The sequence below is a fragment of the Notolepis coatsorum genome (assembly GCF_963971535.1).
Source record: "Notolepis coatsorum genome assembly, chromosome: 7".
NCBI classification, from domain to species: Eukaryota; Metazoa; Chordata; class Actinopteri; order Aulopiformes; family Paralepididae; genus Notolepis; species Notolepis coatsorum.
Window position 1 is genome coordinate 160,874,221 of NC_140171.1, and position 23,094 is coordinate 160,897,314.

The following is a 23,094-nucleotide window of genomic DNA, read 5'->3' on the forward strand; positions in this document are numbered from 1 at the left end:
GCTGTTTATTAAGGTCGGGCAGACTGCCCACCGACACCTCAAGTCGGCAGCAGCACGAAGTCTTGAGGGACTTATTTTATTTGGAATATATTAATGACTGTATATACGCAAAAGTAGCCTAGTTTTAAGTTAAAATATTATAAATGCCTTGATGATGTCATTCTTTATATAGGCCTATCAATTGTTTTTAAGCTCAATAAACTCTGACCGGAATTTATCCCATTTGTCCGGTAGATTGAAATCTACCGGACACTCAGACCTGCAAAAAAAAATTCTAACGGAAACCCTGGGCTAGGGGATGTCTTTTGTAGCCAGGGGAGCAGCAAGCTAACGCCAAGCAGACGTTGACTGTCTGACTCTGTTTACACTTCAGGGTCATGTTAGATCAGGAGGATACTAAAATGACATCAAATTAGACAAATGCACTGCCAGCAAAGCAAAGATGAAGATGCTTATTTGTCAATAAAATACTGAAAACAAAACATGCAGACAGACATGTAATTGTATTAACGTTATTCTGTGTTATTCTAACGTTACACTACAAATAACGCTACTTGGTTAAAAGGAGCAACACTATTGAGAAATGTAGTTAAGCTATATGTGGCATTGCTACTGCCCCACGGAGCTCCCGTGCTGTGCTCTGTAGTAACGCCAGCGGCCCCCCACACGGAGAGAGACTGACAAGGGATTGATTGATTGAAAAGTTTATTAACAGATTGCAGAATGGGTACAGTACAGCTCAATACATACAATTGTTAAGGGGATGCAGACCAGAGAAAGACTTTCGTCTTGTTTACATCAGGGGCACTGGTTCCGCCTCATTAAAACAAACGTGCAAATAGCAATCAATCGCGCCCGTCAAAATCATTGCATTCATTTTAATTATCGCGGCAATTAATCGATTTATTGCTTATCGCGGCAGGCCTAGGTCCACACCAGGGTTCGATTAAGGCGGACCAAAGAGCTCAGGTGTGAAAGCGACCTTAGACTGTAGGAGTTCAGGAATCTACTCTTTTTGGGTAGACTCTTTGCTAGTTTTGACATTATTATGGTATTAAGTTTTCCAATACCAGTTTACAAGTGATATGACATCTATTTGATATCGTTATCAAAATAATTTCCAAATGAACCGTTATGAATATCTGGTTGGCCTGGTTCTGAGTGAACCGGGAAGCTTCAGACAGGCAGCAAATATAATTAAATGAATGCAATGATTTTGACGGGCGCCATTAATTGCCATTTGCGCGTTTGTTTTAATGAGGCGGAACCAGTACCCCTTGTCAGTCACTTTCCGTGTGGGGGGCCGCTGGCCTTACTACAGAGTACAGCACGGGAGCTCCGTGGGGCACTAGCAACGCCACATAGCTTAACTACATTTCTCAATAGTGTTGCTCTTTTTAACCAAGTAGCCTTCTTTTTAGTGTAGCTATTTTTAGACCCAAGTAGTTACTCGCTACTGCCCGGAGAAACTGGACTGCTAAATAAAGATTAAAGATCTAGCATTGATGCTATCAACATTAGCTAAAGAGCTAACAAACTAAATACAACGTATAGCATAGCTACAACACAGAATAACGTTAATACAATTACATTCATCATTGTTTACAATGAACGGGTGGGGCTAGTCAAAGGACTGGACACGGGGACAAGTTAAACATGAATTAATTTATTATAACAGGTCGTTTCGAGTTGTGCCTACGCACCACAGGGCTACTATTCTATTATATACGGCTTTGACGCTTCCTCCTCATCGTTGATTGCCTGTAGTAGCTGCATCTAACGTTAGTAGCTAACGTTAAAACTAACCTAAAGTTAGTTGTTCACCAACAATCTCCACATTTGTTTTATCATTAGCTCAAAAACACAGAACCGGACGAGACAAGTTGTCCGCTCAATACGTTCTGCTAGGATAATAACAACAATACTTCCGGTCCGGACTGGTGGGTGGGTTTCAAAATAAAAGTCTAAAACACCGGAAAAGACGTTTATTTTGTACAGCGTTTTCCTCCACGAGTACTCGAGTACATCATGTGATCAATCGATCTGGATTATTTTTGCCCACTCCTAATTTATCCTGTGCTGAAGTCTCCATTCCAATAGAGATAGTATATATTTTGGTGTTTATTTGATTATTGTTTCACTGCCTTTTTATTTATTACGTTTCCACAGTTTTTTCCTCATATTTTATTAACATTTTGTACATGGTACCGCAAGGTACATTAATAATACATGTACATGTTAAAAGGATGACACAAAAAGCCAGACAGAGGGCTTGTTTCCAGTTTCAGTTTGTTTTATAATAAACAATCAAACCAAGTATTTTTTTAATTTAGGATATTTAAAATGTCTTCCAATGTTAAATAAAGGTTTATTGCACTTTGAAACGGTTTCCTTGCATTATTATGCAATAATTTTATTAGTAAAAAAAAATAAAAAGGTTAATTGAAAACTTTTGGGAAATACATTTCTCAACAAAAAAAAATCTCTCAAAACCGCAATAATATCGCTTATCGCAATATTTTCTGGGACAATTAATCGCCCAGCAAAATGTGTTATCGTGACAGGCCTAAATGCTGGGTCTTGAAGCATAAAAAATGAGGCACGCTGTTTTCTGCTGTGGGTGATTAAAACTTCTACCAGGTCAGAACTCCGACCACGAGACTCTGTGTGTAAACTGAGGGCACTGCATCAACTATACTACTATAGTATTTCATAACACTTGATGTCCAAAACTCTGAACTATCCCTTTAAGGTGACACTCTCATCATCAAATACCAGTGACGAGACATGTCTAACATTAAAAAAAAAAAAAACTCAGCCAAACCTGTCGATCTACAATTACTCTGGGGAGAGTGAACGTTGTACTTTGCAAGACTCTTATTGTTACTGTTTTTTATCTGGTATTTTTAGGCCACAGCCCCACTGATATCCAGTACAGTGGAGGAGATGGCATCTTGCAGTCATTCTCTGTTGGGACTAAAGGAACTATCTGTCTACTTGGTGGACTGCATTAAAACACCAGGACTTAAAGGAACTGTGAATGAAGGAGGAGGTAAGGCTCTAAATTCTCTTTTTTTAAAAGATAATTCACATTGAGATATTTTTTTTTAACAAGAGCGCCCTAGCCAACACAGGCACCAGCACAATTAACCCATTCTTCGCCAGGCATTGTACCCTTCTTATACCATCCTCTGCCAGCTCTATTTGTCTATGGAGATGTTCACCTACTTTGCAGGGCTATAACTTTTTAAATTGTATTGCTAAATTGACATTACTATGGCCCATTCAACATCGATTAGCTATTGTTCAGGGTGTAGGAACGTTTTACTTTTTCATTCACACATTAATATAAAAATACTTTCTAGAGTATAAATATGTTTTTATCGTTTTCTGCAGTAATTCCTAGAACGTGAGATATAGCCATTTATGCATATATTACATCATCAAATGCAGTTTGCTAGCGATTGTGGGGTTGTTTATAATGCAATGACCGACGTTAAATGAATCATGTAGTATGGGTGATATATTGATCATAGCAGTGTGTATGGATAATAATAATCAAACACGCTGAAACTCACCGCAGCTTCCTCGTAGCGATGGGGGATGATACTGGAGCAAAAAGTTCGCTATTATGGGATGTTGATCTAGATCAGTGGTTCTCAAACTTTTTACACCAAGTACCACCTGAGAACGTAGCTGGCTCTCCAAGTACCACCATATGACCGGTGTTAAAATAGTCTATTCAGCTATGCACAGTTCACGCAGGAGGCAAATGTATAACTAATACCATTATTTATTGTTAACTTTTGTCAGACACAGCCACAATGTACAAAGGGATAGCACTAGAACTAGCAAACTCTTCCACACAACTCATACAATGCAAGGGGCATTGAGAACATAATAACTAACATTCTCACATAGCAAGTGAGAAAATTAAGAACAACTGTATTTCAGCAAATGTACTTAATTCTCTCTATCTCTCTCACACAGCAAGAAATTGTCCTTCATTCTCTCACACTCACACACACACACACAATTATTTTGTTACAAAAACTTAATTTCCTGCATTCAGGTGCAGGCATTTTTGAATGTTTACCCTTTAAATGCCAGTGTTTGTGATGGGCATCACAAATTATTGTAAAAAATTAAAGAAAACACATATTCAATACATTTTTTAAATGTTACCCGTTAAATGCCAGTTTGTGTGATGGCATCACAAATTATTGTTAAAAAAAACACCCAAAAAGTAAAATATTTTCAATATATCAAATGCAAAGTAAATTTTTCTGGGGGGGATTATTACAGGCTAGGCATGTGTCAATGATTAGCAACAACACAGATTTTGATGGATTTTTTTGTAATGTCAGATTTAACACCAACTCTTTTCAGAAAAGTGGGAGTATTTCATTTTTTATCTGACATTACAAAAAATCTAAAAAAAATAAATGGTTATGATCAGGGCTGAAGTTGAATTAAAGATTTATGACTGTTTAGACTGCATTACTCTCTGTCACAGTGATCTCCTGGTTGTTCCCCACTTAGGTTATCTAACTATCGCGCCGCCGCAACCAGAAACACTGGCCTGGCCTGCTTCTAAGTTCAGTGGCCTGACTGCAAAAAATAAAATAAAAATTGTGTGCTTTTTTGTAAATGTTTTCAAGTACCACCAGCAGTACCACTAGTGGTACGCGTACCAGAGTTTGAGAACCACTGATCTAGATGAACCATTTCTGGGTTGTATAATAATATATACGTCCAAATAACGTTGTTTATTGAGTTATGGCAACCGATCGATTATCCAGTGCAGGGAACAAAATAAGTACCAGCCAACCGCCAATGGCTGGTAAAAAATCTGCCTGGCTGGTATTTTTTTAAATCTACCAGCCAAATGGCTGGTAAGTCAAAAAGTTAAGTTTGTTCCCTGAGAGCAGAGCTACACAGCAGTGCGCTTATTTTGCGAGCCGAAATAAGTCTGTGGTTTTTTCTTCTTCTCACAACGGGTCAAATGCATCTAACATGCATTGCATCGTTGCCATTCCTTTATGCCCACATCGCCCGAAATGAACGTTATGTTAGCGTAAGCTAACAAGCTAATCCTGATCAGCGGCAGAGCCATAGAGAACAGCAGACAGTGTGGACTGGGGAAAGGGAAATGGGGGGGGGGGGGGCACTCTCCCTTTCTCTGTGTGTGTGCGTGCGTTTGGAAAGACGATGAAGTCACTAGTCAGGACTCAGGAGAGGAGTATATTGTAGTAAACTGAGGATTACTGAGGATGCACAGGTAATGTTGATATTCAAATATAAAAAGGTTTCGAGAGGAGTGGAAGTTTGAAGACAGACTAGACTACAATATGATGCGGGGGTGGTGAGTTGAAACAGTGTGTGTGTCCCCGACCCCACTTCTATGTTTCAATAAATTATTTGCATTTAAAACTATTAACGCTGACTCATTCCTTCAGTCCACTCAAAATTATGCTAATATTCCTTATGTTGTTTATGATATTAATTGAAAATAGCATATGAGAGTATTATATAGTAATAATAACACATGGCGATATACTAAAAAGCTATTTTTAATTTTTGGCTGGTAAAAAATCTGCCTGGCTGGTAGTTTTTAAAATCTACCAGCCAAATGGCTGGTAAGTCAAAAAGTAAATTTTGTTCCCTGATCCAGTGTGTCAAGATGGAGTCCCGCGAGCGATCGCGAGTGGCGGACGGAATAGGGGTGACACCAAGCACTTCCAGCCCCACTTCCGGTTTGGCAACTCGCCGATCGGCCACCAGGTGGCGGTATTGAACGCTGGAGAGTTGAGCGGACTCCTACAGCACCAGTCAAGGATCCGTGGGTGAAATATGAATACCATGACAGAAATTTGAAATATTGATCTCGATGACGTCGTAATCCGTCATTGGCAGATTAAGCATGGCGAGGAATGACGTCTGAATCCGTCATTGGCGAAAGATGGGTTAACAGTAGGGATGCTCGATATTGACTTTTTTACCGATACCGATATTCCGATATTGTCCAACTCTTAATTTCCGATACCGATATCAACCGATATCAACCGATACCGATATATGCAGGGTTTCCCCGTCCAAAAAACTGAATAACTAATAATTTCACTGGATATATATATAACAAATATTGTTATTGTTTTTTTTTGTTTTTAAACCGATACCGATATTTTCCGATATCACATTTTACTGCCGATATCGGCCGATAATATCGGTCGGCCGATAATATCGGACATCCCTAGTTAACAGGGTTGCAGATATTTCATTTCAACCTTTATTAAGGGATGGGGAGAAGCACTAGGCTTGTTGGGCCCTACCCCTGAAGACTTACGTTTAATATTTATTTTTAACATTTACATACATAGTATATACATAGTACATACATACTGTATAGTACACTTTACAGTACTTGCATATAGTACACATTACAGTACACATTACATATACATTACATTACATACAAAATACACTGTATTGTAATGCATGTATTTTTTTAATTAAATGCAATTAAAGCTCTTCTTCCCTTCTGTACCTATCGAAAATAGATTTGTTTTAGTCTAGATTTTAATTGATTTATGTTTTCACAATATTTTTGTTCATCCCCTAGCCCATATTCCAAAACTGATGAGAACAAAAAAAAAATTTCTAATTAGAGGAAAATTGGATCTGTTTCTGTACAGGAAACCAATGTATCCAACCAATCCTTGGTACTCCTTGAAGTAGGCTATGTGTTTTGTTTGAGATGAAAGACTTCCGCTGATGGTGCACATAATTTCTATTTCAATCTTTAATCTCGAAAGAACATTTACAATGATGTCGAGAGGTACAATACATAATACAAAAATAATATAGAAACATAAAAGTAAATCATTTAAACAATTTAAATTAATTAAAACAAATAGTCGGCTATTATAGATTTCAACTGATCAAGTGTTGAGTTTAAAGTGCTTTGCAAAAGATTCCATGTGTCGGAGGCACAGAAGCTAAAAGCAGATTTTCCTAATTCAGTGCAAACTCTGGGGACCTTAAGTGGCTTTATAGTAGAAGCAGCAGCATGTCTATAAACGGTGTCCATAATCCAAAACAGAAATAGCTTCAACAACCATCCTTCTGCTAAGCATAGGAAATAGAATTTCTTTTTATGTACAAAAAGCCAACCTTCTGTTGCAGATTACTTGCAAGGTTATCTACATGGCATTTAACAGATCCAGTGAGAGAACAAAGACAGGTCCTGAGAGCAGCTGAAAGGAAGTATAGAAAGTCACGCCTCACTGCTGACATCGACACATATCACAACCTCTTGTTAACATTCTCCAAAACCATTACTAATGCCAAAGCTTCTTTCTTTCACCATAGGATCGAGGCCTCTGCCAAGAATCTTCGCAAACTGCATGCTACCATGTCCTCCCTCCTCACTCCCCCTGCACCCCCCCCCTCCCTCATCTTTCTCTGCCGAAGACTTTGCGATCTTCTTTGAGGAAAAAGTGGAACATCCGCAGCGCCTTCTCCCAACCCCCACCCATTCCAAATGCTGAATCGAGAACCTCATCCTTCACTCTGTCATCTTTCTCTCCCATTACAGAAGCCGAGACCCTGACACTGGTAACGTCGAACCGTCCGACTACATGCCAGCTGGACCGGCTACCCTCCCCACTCCTCCAGACCATAGCACCAGACATCCTCCCATTCCTAACTGCAACCATCAACTCCTCACTCAACTCGGGGGTGGTCCCCACCTCCCTAAAACAAGCCAGAGTCACGCCCCTCATAAAAAAACAATCCCTGAACCCTACCGTCATAGGCAACTACCGTCCTGTTTCTCTTCTCTCCTTCCTTTCTAAAACACTTGAACGTGCTGTATCCAACCAACTTACTGCTTATCTCTTACAGAATGACCTCCTAGACCCTAATCAGTCAGGCTTCAGGACTGGTCACTCCACAGAGACAGCCCTCATTGCGGTCACAGAGGCACTTCACTTAGCAAAAGCGAAAGGCCTCTCCTCTGTCCTGATTCTCCTAGATCTATCTGCAGCCTTCGACACAGTCAACCACCAGATCCTCCTCGCGGCCCTCGCAGGAATGGGAGTGGCTGGCTCTGCGCTGACATGGCTGTCATCATACCTCAATGACCGCTCCTACCAAGTGTCATGGAGAGGGACCCTGTCGGCCACCCGCCCCCTGCGGACCGGTGTCCCCCAGGGCTCAGTTTTAGGACCCCTTCTCTTCTCCCTCTACACTAAATCACTGGGTAACATTATCACGTCTCATGGCTTCTCCTACCATTGTTATGCTGACGATACTCGACTCTTCCTCTCCTTCCCTCCCTCCCTCAGATATCCACGTCTCTGAGCGGATCTCGGCCTGTCTGTCCGACATCTCCGCCTGGATGACGACCAACCACCTCAAACTGAACCTAAGCAAAACGGAATTGCTCCACCTGCCGGCCAAATCCTCCCCCCTGACCGACCTTTCCATCACAGTCGAGAATGCAGCTGTGACCGTGTCCCCGACCGCCAAGAACCTTGGTGTTGTCCTCGACGACCAGTTGAACTTCTCTGCTCACATCGCAGCGACAACCAGAACCTGCCGATTCCTTCTGAGCAACGTCAGAAGGATCCGCCCCTTCCTGACAAAAGAAGCCACCCAACTCCTCGTCCAATCAACAATCCAATCCAATCCAACTTTATTTATAAAGCGCTTTAACAGCCACAGGGGCACAAAGTGCTGTACAGAGGAGCATATTAAAACTATTAGCAGCACTAAAAATAGATTAAAATAAAACAAGAGTACCAAAACAGAGATAAAAACATTAGGTAAATATAGGCAGCAATACAAGTTAAAATAGATCAGAGTACTTAAGAAAAGAAATATTTAAAAGCAAAGGACACAGTAACAAAACGATACAACAACAACACAGTAAGACAATAAGATCATAAAATCAACAAGCTACATGGTGTCGAAAGCCAGAGAGAAAAGGTGGGTCTTAAGGAGGCCTTTAAAACGGGGCAGTGATGAGGCCTGCCTAATCTGCAGTGGCAGCTCATTCCACATTTTGGGGGCGGCAACGGAGAAAGCACGGTCCCCCCTGAGCTTACGCCTAGTTGTAGGCACTACTAGGAGCAGCTGGTCAGCTGACCTGAGAGAGCGAGAAGGTGTATAGACCTGCAACAGCTCAGAGAGGTAGGGTGGAGCAAGGTCAACAGTCATCTCCCGCCTCGACTACTGCAACGCACTGCTCGCTGGCCTCCCGTCCACTGCCACTAAGCCTCTTCAACTCATTCAGAACGCAGTGGCCCGCCTGATCTCAAACCTACCAAAGTCGGCCCATGTCACCCCACTTCTTAGGGACCTGCACTGGCTCCCCATTGCTGCACGAATCCGCTTCAAGGCCCTCGACCTAGCATACCGTGCGGCAAAGGGAACTGCTCCCGCCTACCTCCGGTCAATGGTCTCTAACTACACACCCTCAAGACCCCTACGCTCTGCATCTTCTGGCCGCCTCAGACCTACTCCTATCCAAGCTCCGGGAGGGTCATCAAAGAGAAGTCGCCTATTCTCAGTCCTTGCCCCACAATGGTGGAATGAACTACCCACCCCAGTTATGACAGCCGGAACACGTCCAATCTTTCGCCGTCGACTAAAGACGCACTTCTTCAACCATTATCGAATTAAAAAAAATAAAATCTAACGCTAACTAACCATACTGTCATGCACTTGTCCTAATAAACTAACCTACACTGTAGCACTCAACACCTTGATGAACATTGTTACTCAGCTGATAGAGTTGTGCCCTTCCTGATGGCTTGTCGTACAGAACATGTAAGTCGCTTTGGATAAAAGCGTCAGCTAAATGACTAAATGTAAATGTAAAATGAAAATGTAAAAGACATAAAAATAATAAATACAATACATGGGCTCTTGCTCGCTCCCCCCCCCCCCCCCCCACAGGACCCCCACGTGGGCTATACATCCACTACTTCATTCAACATCAGAAAATTCCAAATTTATATCTGTTCCTTTATCTTATCCACCACAGCTACCCAGACTGCTATGTTGGCTTCATTAACACCTAAAATTTGTGCAGTAGATATCTCTAGATAAATCACATCGAGATAGGTGAGAATCCATACCTTCGGGCACATTTTATCCGGTTGAATCCAGCGTGGCGCTATCAACTTTTTGGCAGCTGTAAGACCCGCCAAAATGAGTCTCTTTACATGTACAGAGGTTGATAACTGAGAAACATCATTCAACAACAGTACAGAAGGCAGTGTCGGTATGGTCAGAGATAAAATCTCTGATAATTGAGTGGTGACATTTTCCCAAAAAGTCTCAACAGGAGGGCATTCCCAATACATATGCATATATGTACCAATAGCATCGTTTGAACACAAGGAGCATCGAGAGTCAGGTCTGAGACCCATTAGGTACAATCGTCTAGGGGTCAGGTAAGTCCTATGAACAAAGTTAAGATTAATCTGTTGGTGATCTGGGTTGCGTGATGATAGACGAACATTTTCCCATACTGCATCCCAATCAAAATCTACTTCCAGGTCTGGGATATCCTTCCTCCAAACCGAGTCTAGGGGAAGGACCTTATATGAGGACGTAAGTAAGTGGCGATAAAAGTCAGAGACGAAGCCTCTCGACGTCTCCTTGTCATAAAATAATTTGTGACACCTGTGGTGCTCAAGTGGAACATCTAATGGGATGCCGTGAGCCTTCAAAGCTGCTCTTATTTGTAAATAGAAGAAAAAAGTGGAACTGGGGAGGTCAAATTTGTTGGATATATCTCAAACTGCGGAGACCATAGTCATCGAAGATATCCCCCAATGTGTGTATTCCTTTCTTTTCCCAATCAGGGTATCTGATAGGTTGTTGTTCAATAAGGAGTAAATTGTTATTAAATAGGGGAGAATGCCTGTGCCATTTATGGTGGTTAGTACATGTTTTCTGTGTGTCACGCCACATCCGGATCACATGTGTAATAAGAGGGCCAAATCTTAAGTTGCATTGCTTAATTGATATGTTGGTGTACACTATATCCTGTAGTATGTGGTGCCACTATGTTCTCCTCTAATGGTCTCCAGGATACTGCTGCTTTAGAATCAAACCAGGTGATCAGTGGTCTTAAAGAGAACCCTTTAAAGTAATATTTGAAGTCTGGAAAGGCTAAACCCCCGTCCGTTTTATTTCTCTGTGCAGTGGATCTTTTTAATCTTGGGCGTTTAATGTTCCAAATGAATTTATATGCAGCAGAGTGCAGTTTTTGCCAGTAACCAGCAGGGGGGGGGGGGGGGGGGGGTAACGGAAACATGGAGCTGGTGAAGTTAATTCTGGGCAAAACATTCATCTTAACTATTGACGCTCGGGCCTGTAATGAGTTTTTTTTATTTTGACCACCTGCTGAAGTCATCTGTGATCCTGTCTCGCAAGCCGGAATAATTATACTTCACAGTCTGGCTTATAGTGGGGAATATTTCAACATTTAAAGTGTTCTACCCTGGGTATATTTGCTGGGAGGATGGTAGCCTTCGCAGTCACATTGAGTGGAAGGAAGGCCGATTTTGGCCAGTTGATCTTAAATCCTGATAGATTACCAAAATCATCTATTACTTTGAGAAGATGAGGTAGGGAGGTGGCGGGGTTCTGCATGAACAAGAGTACATCATCTGCATATAAGCTGATGTGATGCTGTGTGCCCTTAATTGAGATCGGTGCTATGTTCTGGGATTGTCTTATGTACTGTGCTAAAGGTTCAAGGGATAGAGCAAATAGTCCGGGACTAAGAGGACAACCCTGTCTGGACGAGCGCAACACAGGGAAGAGTGGAGAGCAGAGTTTACCTGTTAAAATCATGGCTGATGGACCTGTATATAGTACTTTGATCATATGGATGAACCCTTCACCTAACCCCATCCTTCGAAGTACTGCCCATAAATAAGACCATTCCAACCTGTCAAAGGCCTTCATCGCGTCTAAGGATATGTCAGTCGCGGCATCCTTGCTGGCATCTATCACATGCAGTAACCGTCTTATATTATCCGTGATCAGGCGGCCTCTTATGAAGCCTGTCTGATCAGGGTGAACTAGAGATGTCATATGCTTTTGAAGTCGGATGGCTAGTACCTTAGCGTACAGCTTGAGATCGGTTCCGAGGAGGCTTAAGGGTCTATAGCTGCTGCATTCGGTGGGGTCCTTATCTTTCTTAAGTAGGACAGATATGAGTGCCATATTGACATCCCTGGAAAAATGTCCCTTTTTGATTGAGTGTAAAATCATATCAAGTAATAGGGGTCCAATTACGTAGGGATGCACCGATATGAAAATTGGCCACCGATACCGATTGTTCAACTAACACTATCGGCCGATACCGATACCGATACCGATATTTGTATATTTGTATATAAGTATTTGTAATTTTTTTTTATTTTTTTTTTATTATTTTTTTTTATTTTTTTTTTATGAAACTACTGTATTTTTGTATGTGTATGTTTGTATATGTATAGGCCTCTTTACTTACTTAAAAAAAGGAAACATCAATAAATATGTTTATGGTATCACTATCTCTCTCCCAGTATCGTCTGGCGGCCTGCAGAGGGATACTATTTTCTCAACCAGAGCTTTCAACCAATGCAATGGAACCATTCTGGCGGCCTGCAGCGGGATACTATTCTTTCAACCAGAGCTTTCAACCAATGCAATGGAACCATTTTGATTGACAGTCGATTCGGCCAATTACGCCACACCGCTAGCACCCACCTCCTGCTGTTCTTACCACCAATCGGCAAGCGTTTTTTACTTTCGGGCATGCCGCCATTGATCTGCTTGCGACTCACTCGAGAGCACATCACAACAAACTTAACGTAGCTAATACCTAGGGCTGGGCGATATGGCCTAAATATGATATCACGATATTTTCTGACCTTTCGGCGATACACGATACACATCACAATGTTTTTCTTTTTTACCCCAAACAATTCATTATGAGGCTTACCAAGACAGTATTTGAGTTTGCAAGCTAACATTAAAGACAAAATAAAATACCCATGCATTTAGCATTTTTATATTAGATTTAGATTATTAGATTATATATTGCATATGAGATATTATATGATTTAGATATGAAATATGATGAATTGAAAATGGGGGACCCTGATGTAAACGAGACTAAAGTCTTTCTCTGGTCTGCATCCCCTTAACAATTGTATGTATTGAGCTGTACTGTACCCATTCTGCAATATGTTAAAGTTTTAAATCAATCAATCAATAAATAGCATTTTAGCATTTTTATGAAACTACTGTATGTATGTCTCTAAATGTTTTGATGAATTGAAAATGGAGGACCCTTATGTAAAAAAGCCGAAAGTCTTTTTCTGGTCTTCATCCTCCTGTACTGTATTGTACCCATTCTGCAACCTTTTAATACAGTTTTCATTCATTCATTCTGACGGAAACATAATCATTTTGATTGACAGTCGAGTCTGCCAATGACGTCACACCGCTTGCACCCGCCCTGCTGTTCTTAGCACCAATCGGCAAGCGTTATTAGTTTTTGACTTCCTGAATGTCCCGTGTGCTGAACATCAACAAAGCTACTAACGTTAGCTCCCCGCGGCCGTCGAGTAGGAGACCAATGCTTCACAGGATGACTAAATGAGGCATAATGATTTTACTACAACGAATGTTATAATAAAAGCCTTTCCATACATCTGTCTGATTGAAAACTTTATTAACAGACCGCGGAATGGGCATATCTCAGCACAGGCTGAGATATGAACGAGTAACGTGTGGACAGATTGACGCGACACAATCCTCTTGGGCAAAACATCACGATATCCACGATACGTTGAAAAAGTGTATCGTTAATGAACTGTACCCGATATTTATATAATATCGTCATATCGCCCAGCCCTACTAATACCTTAGCTGCCCGGCCCGCCGACCAGCGCTCTACAGCATGACCAAATGAGACATAATGATTTTACTGCAACAAATGTTATAATAAAACAAAGCCTTTCTATACATTTGTCTGGTTGAAAACTTTATTAACAGATTGCAGAATGGGTAGTTTGGTACGGAATGAGCAACGGAGCTATGAACGGAATAATGCCTTGCTTACTTGCTGTGTTCGGGTAAATAATATGCTGATGTTATATTGAACGTGTAACACTAACTATATAACGTTATTAACTAACTAGCTACCGTACCGGGAGCTCACGTTGATGCCTGGATGGTGCTAACTAACTAGCTACCGTACCGGGAGCTCACGTTGATGCCTGGATGGTGCTAACTAACTAGCTACCGTACCGGGAGCTCACGTTGATGCCTGGATGGTGCTAACTAACTAGCTACCGTACCGGGAGATCACGTTGATGCCTGGATGGTGCTAACTAACTAGCTACCGTACCGGGAGCTCACGTTGATGCCTGGATGGTGCTAACTAACTAGCTACCGTACCGGGAGCTCACGTTGATGCCTGGATGGTGCTAACTAACTAGCTACCGTACCGGGAGATCACGTTGATGCCTGGATGGTGCTAACTAACTAGCTACCGTACCGGGAGCTCACGTTGATGCCTGGATGGTGCTAACTAACTAGCTACCGTACCGGGAGCTCACGTTGATGCCTGGATGGTGCTAACTAACTAGCTACCGTACCGGGAGCTCACGTTGATGCCTGGATGGTGCTAACTAACTAGTAGTGGGTAGTTGGGTACGGAATGAGCAACTGAATGGAACTGAGCTATGAACGGACTCGGAGTAATGCCTTGCTGCTATGGGTAATAATAATATGCTGATGTTATTGTCCGTGTAACACTAACTATATCACGTCAATGCCACAAAACGAATGCCTTGTTAATCATAAGTAGTAACTGTGATGCAGTAGCTTGTGTGTGTGTGTGGGGGACGGCGGGCGTTGTGCAGGTAGGTCGCGAGTGAACTTTTTTTTTTTGCCTTTTGACGCTACACAAATTGATGCTTATTTATCGGCGACTGCTATCGGCACATTTGAGCTTATCGGCCGATAGGCCGATAGCAGTCAACAAGGCACTTATCGGCCGATACCGATACCCGACCGATATATCGGTGCACCCCTAATCCCAGCATGAGAGGTATAGTTCGGGCGGAATACCGTCCCAGCAAGGGGCCTTACCACTTTGCAAGTCAGAAATCGCCTCCCTAAGTTCCTCTAGTGTAATAGGTGCATCTAACCGTTTAGCGTCAACCTCAGAGTTGTGGTAAGTTAATTTGCTCAAGGAATTCCTCCAGCTTATTATGATCGAAGATCACTTCTGACTCGTACAGGTTGGAATAAAATGAACAAAAAGTCTTGTTGATTTTTTTGGGGTCGTGGTAACCATCCCCTGTTGGTCCTTGATGGCAGGAATATCCGCAAATTGTTCACTGGCCCGTATCTTCATAGCTAGTAGGTGACTAGGTTTAGAGCCGTGAAAGTAATAATGTTGTCTTGTTCTGTGTATTTGAAATTCAGATTGTTGTCTTAAAATGGAGTTAATCTCCTTTTTCAACATTTTAATTTGAAACTCCAAACTACAAGAGTAGTTGCGTTGTAAGAGGAGAACAACGTGGAGTGAAGCCCTTCCAGTTCTACCAATTTGGAGAGACGTTCCTTGCGGAGGTTAGAGGCAAAGAGAGTAGTGGTACTCCTGATAAAACCGTTAACAGAGTTCCATAAAATTCTGGGGTCTTGTACCGATCCAGCATTAAACTGCAGGTATTCAATGAGTTTTTCTTTAAATTGCAGGTTGAATTTCTTGTTCTTCAGCAGTGTCGAGTTAAAGCGCCATCTTGGGGCTCGGGATGTCATTCTATTGAGTGAACCCTTTAGAAGTAATTATTTGTGGTCTGACAATGCAATGGGCCCCAATTCAACGTCAAAGCTATCAAATAGTCTAGGGGACGCAAAAACATAATCTATTCTAGAAAAGGTTTTGTGTCTTGCTGAGAAAAAGGAAAAATCTCGTGCCGTTGGATTGAGAGATCGCCACAAATCAATTACCCCTGTAGTGCCGTAGAGGCCTGTCTCTGGTCATAGGTTGTGGTGTGACTGGATTTATCAATCAAGGGATCCCAGATGGCATTAAAATACGCACCAATTATAAATGAGTACTCAGGGAGATCTAGCATCGCTGTAGTGAGTAAAGCATAGAAGTTAGCGTCATAGACATTAGGGGCGTAAGCCGCTACCAGAGCGATTTTCCTGTTAAAGTAATCTATTTTGGCAATAGTAACTTGACCATCTGCATCATACCATAATTATGTCTAATAATTTAATATTCAGCTTCCGTTTAGCTACTATAGCTACACCACGGGCATTGGTGCCAAAGGAGGAGGAGCTTATGTTATGATAGACTTTATCCGCGAGCTTTGTATTGTCAGCCATTAAAAGATGCGTTTCACTTAAAAGAGCCACATCAACCTGTTGTCTTTTCATCCATGTTAATACGCTTGTGCGTTTATGATGAATATTAAGACCCCCTGTATTCCAAATCAAGATATTTAAATTAGCCATAGTCTAAACGGGTTGCAGTATGCCTGAGTGTAATTAGTCTGGAGTAGCACTCCATAATATATATATCCATCTGTTAAGGTCCTGTTGAGATCCGAGCATGAGTATAAAAACAAACATAAAAAACAAAAACACACAATCCCCCATTCCCGCCCCCCTCCCCCCCTTCAAAATACGTATCCAGTATCCCCATATCGAGCATATCAACCATAATAACCCTATGTAAATTACCATAGGGCCTAAAACTCTCAAACCTACCATAAGTCGATTATTCTCTGTGGCTGCTAGCCACACTCCCTTAAAAAATAAATAGATAAAATGCCTCAAAAAGTAGACTAAATTCACTTAAACCTTATAAGAACATGGCTAAGTTTAAACAAGAAGAAGACAAAAAAACCTAGAATTGGAATTATTGCAAAAGAAGGGGGGAGGGGGGTTATAATACGTGTGCAGTACGTCCACCAGGCCGGAAGAGGGCGATGCTCTGCTGTGAAGTCCATTGTTTCCTATGATTCACATAGAGTAGAGGTCACAGAATATTCCAGAATTGTCATAGTGCAATTAGACCGCAGAGTCAGACGCAAGGCATGTTCACCAACCGCAGTCCAGAGGCTGTCGAGTTTGGTTTCGATAGAGGCAGCTGACGCTCTGAATTCTTTGGTTAAGTTGTTTGCCTGGTTGGTTAAGGATTGCGTTAAGGATTGCCTGAGCTCTTCAATTAGCCTAGCAATGGCGATCATATCAGAGGGAGCGTTGTCTTTCTTGGATTCACTTCTCGTTGTTTTCTTCGTTGCCATTGTGGTTCTTTCAGTCAAAATAGTTAGTAGGAAACCTAAGGTGATGTATACATAAAGGTTTAACCGAGTTGTGAGTATAAAAAGAGGCTTTTAAAGTTAAATATAATAAAAAGGGAGTAGCAGCGTAGCGGAGTGCAACTTCTACATCCTCGACCCGGAACTCGGATCCGGTATTAAATGAGAGTTGTACATTTTTAATGGGTAGTTTTACAGAGTCAACGACACAATAGAGGATAGTGTCATCCGCATAGAGATGATCCTGACAATATAAATAGTAGGTGTTAGGGATGCCCCGATCACGTTTTTTACCATTGATCGTCTATGAGCCATATCGGCCGATACAGTGCCGATACCGATAGTTTTTGGTTTTGTTATAGCAGCTGGCAGTATTATAGTGTAGGTCTAACACAGGCATTCTCAAAGTCTGGACTCCGACTAAATTATCTAATCTAATCTTAGAAATTAAGTAAAGTGAATAGTACTGGGTGTTAAGCATAACAGCATCTATGTTAATTTACTTCTGAATATTGGGGAGTATCGCTGTGCTTGTAGCCGCGTTTTGATTACGTCATCACAACAACACGTTAGGTTACGAACGTAACCCTGTTCTTTGCCGAAACTATAGCTATTTCCCGCCGATATGTTTCGGGGGCCGAATATTCGGTGCATCCCTACTCAATTAGTATCGACGTGGCACCTGTTAGACCCACCACGTTTGATATACCTGAAACTTTTGAACGCTTTCTGTTAATCTGGTAAACTGTTGGTTGTATTGCGGAGCTAAATGCTAATGTGGCTAACTAACAGTAAACCTTTATACATGAAATACAGCCCAAAAACCTTAAAAGACCCCGCTGAGAAACACACTTAACAAACGTTTGCTTATTAAATAATTTTAAAAAGTAATTTAAAAAGAAAAAGTGACGATAAAGTTGTTTAATTGACGGGAGAAAAGTTGCTAAAGTCTATGTATTGTGATGGGACCGGAAGAAGCCTACACGCTGAAGATTCAAGAGGTTTATTTGTCACATACATACCAGGGCATTCAGTGACGTAACCGGATATGCTGCCTCCACATTGTGCAAGTGGAGAATTGTCCCTGTCCGCAGTTAAACAGCAACTTTTCATTCAGATTTCTAGCTTCAGAGTTCCAGGGTCCCAGTTTGCTTATTCAGTTATGAAAACATTTGAATAATTTTCAATAATAAAATTTCTCTCTGCATACATGATGTCAACTTTGCCGTCAAACTCTCTCCTCGCACAGCTTTTAAAATGTCTTATGTGTTTTCATGTTTTTCTGTGTCCATGTGAGCTTTGAGATCTCCTTTATTAGACACGGAAACATATGGTCAAGCGTTGCACACCGCTTCTTGTCCCGACCGGGGCGCTACATTTGGAATTCCCTCTGCAGTTCATCTGTAAATGTACACTTGTGCTTTGGCTTCGTGAGCAGAATAAAATCTGTCCACTTCCTCTGTTTGCATGTGACGGACATTTTCATGAATTTAGAAAACCCCACCGGACACCCCGGACAGGGTGTGAAAAGTGGACGTGTCCAGGCAAAAGAGGACGTTTTGGTCACCCGATTAGCTATTCTAGGTTAAATTGGTCCTTTGATCAAAAGTAATTTACTGTATTTCTATGGCATTTACACTTAAAACACATTATTTTACATTGTAGGCTGATAAATGAACAATAAAGTAAAATTGGATGAAAACAAATAACCACGGCTTGGGTCGAGTGAAAACAGACGACTGACTGACTAATTTTATTCAACAAAAACACGATGCAGGTGCAGATAACGCTCTGCGTTTGCTTAAAGCCGGACATTTGAACAAGGTGCGCTTGATTTCTATCACAGGCCAGTTGAATTGCTCCTGGGTGAGGCAGCGGGCCGGATGAAAATTTCAGGCGGGCCGGCATAAGGATACTAGTAAAACATTTAAAAATATTAAATAGCAAATAGAATCAATTGTTGTTTTTCTGGTAAATAAATAGTTTGGATGAATCGATAACAAAATTATGGTTAGTTGTAGCCCTAGTGTTGGTGCCGTGTACAGGACTTCAGTCGTAGGTGAAGAGGTATTCAGTACATTGTTCTGGGTCTGTAGTAAGAAACATGAGCATCACGTTCTGTTCAACATTGCTTCCAAATAAAAAGAGAAAATGCCTTTCATTTGTATTTAGTTTCAATTCTGGATTATTCAAAAGTAGTCTGGATTATGTGATTATTTTGTATCATCCAATTTACAGAAAACATACTATATCGTGATATATTTTGTTACAGATATATGAAATTTCCCATAGCGTGATGTAATATTTTATCCATAAGGTGACACTTAAATCTGTCATAACCTGAGACTAAAGGGGCTTTAGTCCTGGACTAAATTAAACTGACCTTAACCATAGCCATGATAACCACTCCTGCTCCAGAAACGGTTGACTAACTAAAACCAAGATACATACCATTATAAACTAAAGCTGAATAAAATAACCAATTATCTTTCTCTCCTTCCTCTGACACACTTCTCCATCACTATCTCATCCAGATAGCTGTCCTGTCAGGCCTGGGAAGAGACAAAGAGGCTTGGATGGAAGAAAATGTCTCTGCTGTGACCAGTGTGGGAAGAGCTTTAGTCATGGAGGTCATCTGAAAACACACCAGAGAATTCACACAGGAGAGAAGCCCTACTCCTGTGACCAGTGTGGACAGGGCTTTACTACGCAACAGAATCTGAAAACACACCAGAGAATTCACACAGGAGAGAAGCCCTACCTCTGTGACCAGTGTGGACAGGGCTTTAGTCGAATCGATAGTCTGAAGAAACATCAGAGAATTCACACAGGAGAGAAGCCCTACTCCTGTGACCAGTGTGGACAAGGCTTTACTCAGCAACAGCATCTGCAATCACACCAGCGAATTCACACAGGAGAGAAGCCCTACTCCTGTGGCCAGTGTGGACAGGGCTTTAGTCGGCTAGATAATCTGCTATCGCATCAGAGAATTCACACAGGAGAGAAGCCCTACTCCTGTGGCCAGTGTGGAAAGAGCTTTAGTCATCTGATTAGTCTGAAGAAACATCAGAGAATTCACACAGGAGAGAAGCCCTATTCCTGTGACTAGTGTGGGAAGAGCTGTAGTCATCTGAGTATTCTGAAATCACACCAGAGAATTCACACAGGACTGAGAGAAGCCTCCTTCTGTGACCAGTGTGGGAAGAACTTTAGGACAAGTACACATCTTCTGATTCATCAGCAAATCCATACAGCAGAGAAGCCACATCATTGTGGTCTGTGTGAGAAGAGATTCAGTAAATTAAAATATTCGAGAAAAAATGCGAAAATCCACTTGGGAGAAAAGATTCAGTGAAATGTCAAGAACCTGCCAATTCATCTGCATGTTTTTAGAGTAGAGAAACCTGCTGTAGCCAGTGTTGGAAGAGTTCCACTCATAATGATACTTGATCTGTCAAAAGCTTTTGATACGGGGTGCTCCAGTAGCACATCATGTTACCGCGCTGCGTCGTGGGACTCCGTGCTGCGTCACGGATCTGGTTGACTCCGAGTTCGATTCCCGGACTCGCCGTCATTTGCCGAATGTCTCCCCCTGCTCTCTCTCCCGTTTCACCCTGCAACTGTCGGTCATGCTTGACCAGGAAAGCGATAAACGCTAAAAAATAAAGTTAAAAAAAAAAAAGCTTTTGATACAGTCGATCATCATGTGCTTTTAAAAAGGTTATCTAGTAGCAAGGCGCTCGCCACCAACGCCGGCCGTCATACTAACACAACTGGCAGTGTTAGCGGGTGGGAAAGCCGGTGGGTGGGTCCTGGTTGTTGTAAACAGCGACTGCTACAGTTCGGTCGGGACGCCTGCTCAGCGAGGAAAGGATCTAAGGGAGGTAGTGTGATCCTTCCACACATTACACTCTCTCAGTGAGAGTCTGCGCTGCCAGGTGAAAAGAAGCAGTTGATTGGCTACACATGTGTCGGAGGAAGCATGTGATAGCCACCACTCTCCCAGACCGACTGTAGGGGGTAGGTGCCCAACGACCAGGAAGGGGATTGGGAATTGGCATAACGACTAACATTGGGATGGGTGGAAAATGGAGAAAAAGGAGGGGGGGAATAAAAAAAGGTTATCTAGTATTCGCCTGGATAGTGGTGCATGTTATTGGTTTCAGGATTATCTATCTTCTGCTGTGTCAAATCGGGCCCTGTTCAATCTGAATTATTGTCCAGGACTAAAGTTTTGCCTCAAAGTTCAGCTGGGTCCTGTCCTTTTTACTATTTATATTAATGATATTGTTTCATCTTTGACTGACTGATTTGTAGGGGTGGGACGATACATCGATCCAGATCGATATATCGATCTATTATCAATTATCGAATAGGATCGATGCAACGTAAAAAGATCTATTCATATTGCGATACTCTTATTTTGAAAATCCCCTCGTAAGCATATCCGCTTGGCTGCAAAACAGTAGCGCAGCGCAGCTCAGCGTGTGTAGACGTTAGACAGCATTGCTTCAGAGTCCGCCTATTTTGCCCGAAGTAAGTGCCTGTTGTTTTTTCCCCCACAAGGGGTCAAATGCATCTAACATGCTTTCCATCCTCGCCATTCCTTTATGCCCACGTCGCGTTAAATACCTAAATTAACGTTGCGTTAGCGTGAGCTAACTAAGCTAAGCTGATAGAGAGGACAGCAGAGGTCCACTAGGGACTGGGAAGGAGGGGGGGTTACTGCATTCTCGAGATAGCCCCACTAACAGGATCTGGCCGGTATTGCACCTTCTGACTCCCAATATGCCTTTTCCAGCCAAAATACAGCGCTGCGATAGGATATTAATATCAGGGGAAAAAAAGAAGAAAAAAAACAGTGAACAGGTCTATTTATATTAAACAATATTGTTTTTCATTTAAATGTCTGGAAGAGATCAAAAATTAAAATGTCATGATATTTCCATTGCCTTTTTTTGTTGATTTAAATGTTACTGATTGTGTTAAATGGGCATGTAATATCGTCTCATATCGATCGCACGCACCTGAATCGAATCGTATCGTGGCAGACTGTGATATCGGAAAATATCGTATCGTTGTCCAAAGAATCGATATCGTATCGTGTAGTGATGCACGATATAATATCGGCCGATATGGCAGTTTTTTTACACATCGGTATCGGACCGATATCAAGATAGGGCCGATATTATTATTATTATTTTTTTTAATCTTTTTTTTTTAATTTTTTTTTTTTTTTTTTTTACATGTTTTGGCCTTAAATAGTTTCAAAATATCAGTCATTTCTGAAAATAAGTTACAAAAGTAAAAAAATTATGCGTTTTGGAAAATAGCTCTTTATTTGATTATCATAAAAAAGTGTTTTCTATACAGAGATATCGACATCGGTAAATATCGGTATCGGCCAGAACAGCAATATTAATATCGGTTATTGGTATCGCCCACAATTTTCACATCGGTGCATCACTAGTATCGTGATGAAACTGGTGATTCCCACCCCTACTGATTTGACAACCTTTTGGATAAGATGTGATTTATAGACATGCTGCAGCTTTAACTCTTAAACCGCTGCACATCATTCTGCCTTCCGATTTATTATTGGTGACCGATATGATGCCACCACGGTGTCCTTTATGATATATATGATGCCACCACTGTGTCCTTTATTATGATATATATGATGCCCACCACTGTGTCCTTTATTATGATATTTTTTTTTTATCCACTTTTTCTC

At 41.5% G+C, this 23,094-nt stretch overlaps 1 long non-coding RNA gene across 2 annotated transcripts in view; it reads left to right on the forward strand.

The window, feature by feature from the left end:
• Positions 1-21,419, forward strand: part of LOC311232098 — a 46,498-nt gene extending 25,079 nt beyond the window's left edge. For both annotated transcript variants that reach the window (XR_014619914.1, XR_014619915.1), the window contains 2 exons: positions 2,911-3,052; positions 19,895-21,419. This is a non-coding gene — a long non-coding RNA (uncharacterized lncRNA). The remainder of the gene's footprint in view (positions 1-2,910; positions 3,053-19,894) is intronic.
• Positions 21,420-23,094: the final 1,675 nt, after the last annotated feature.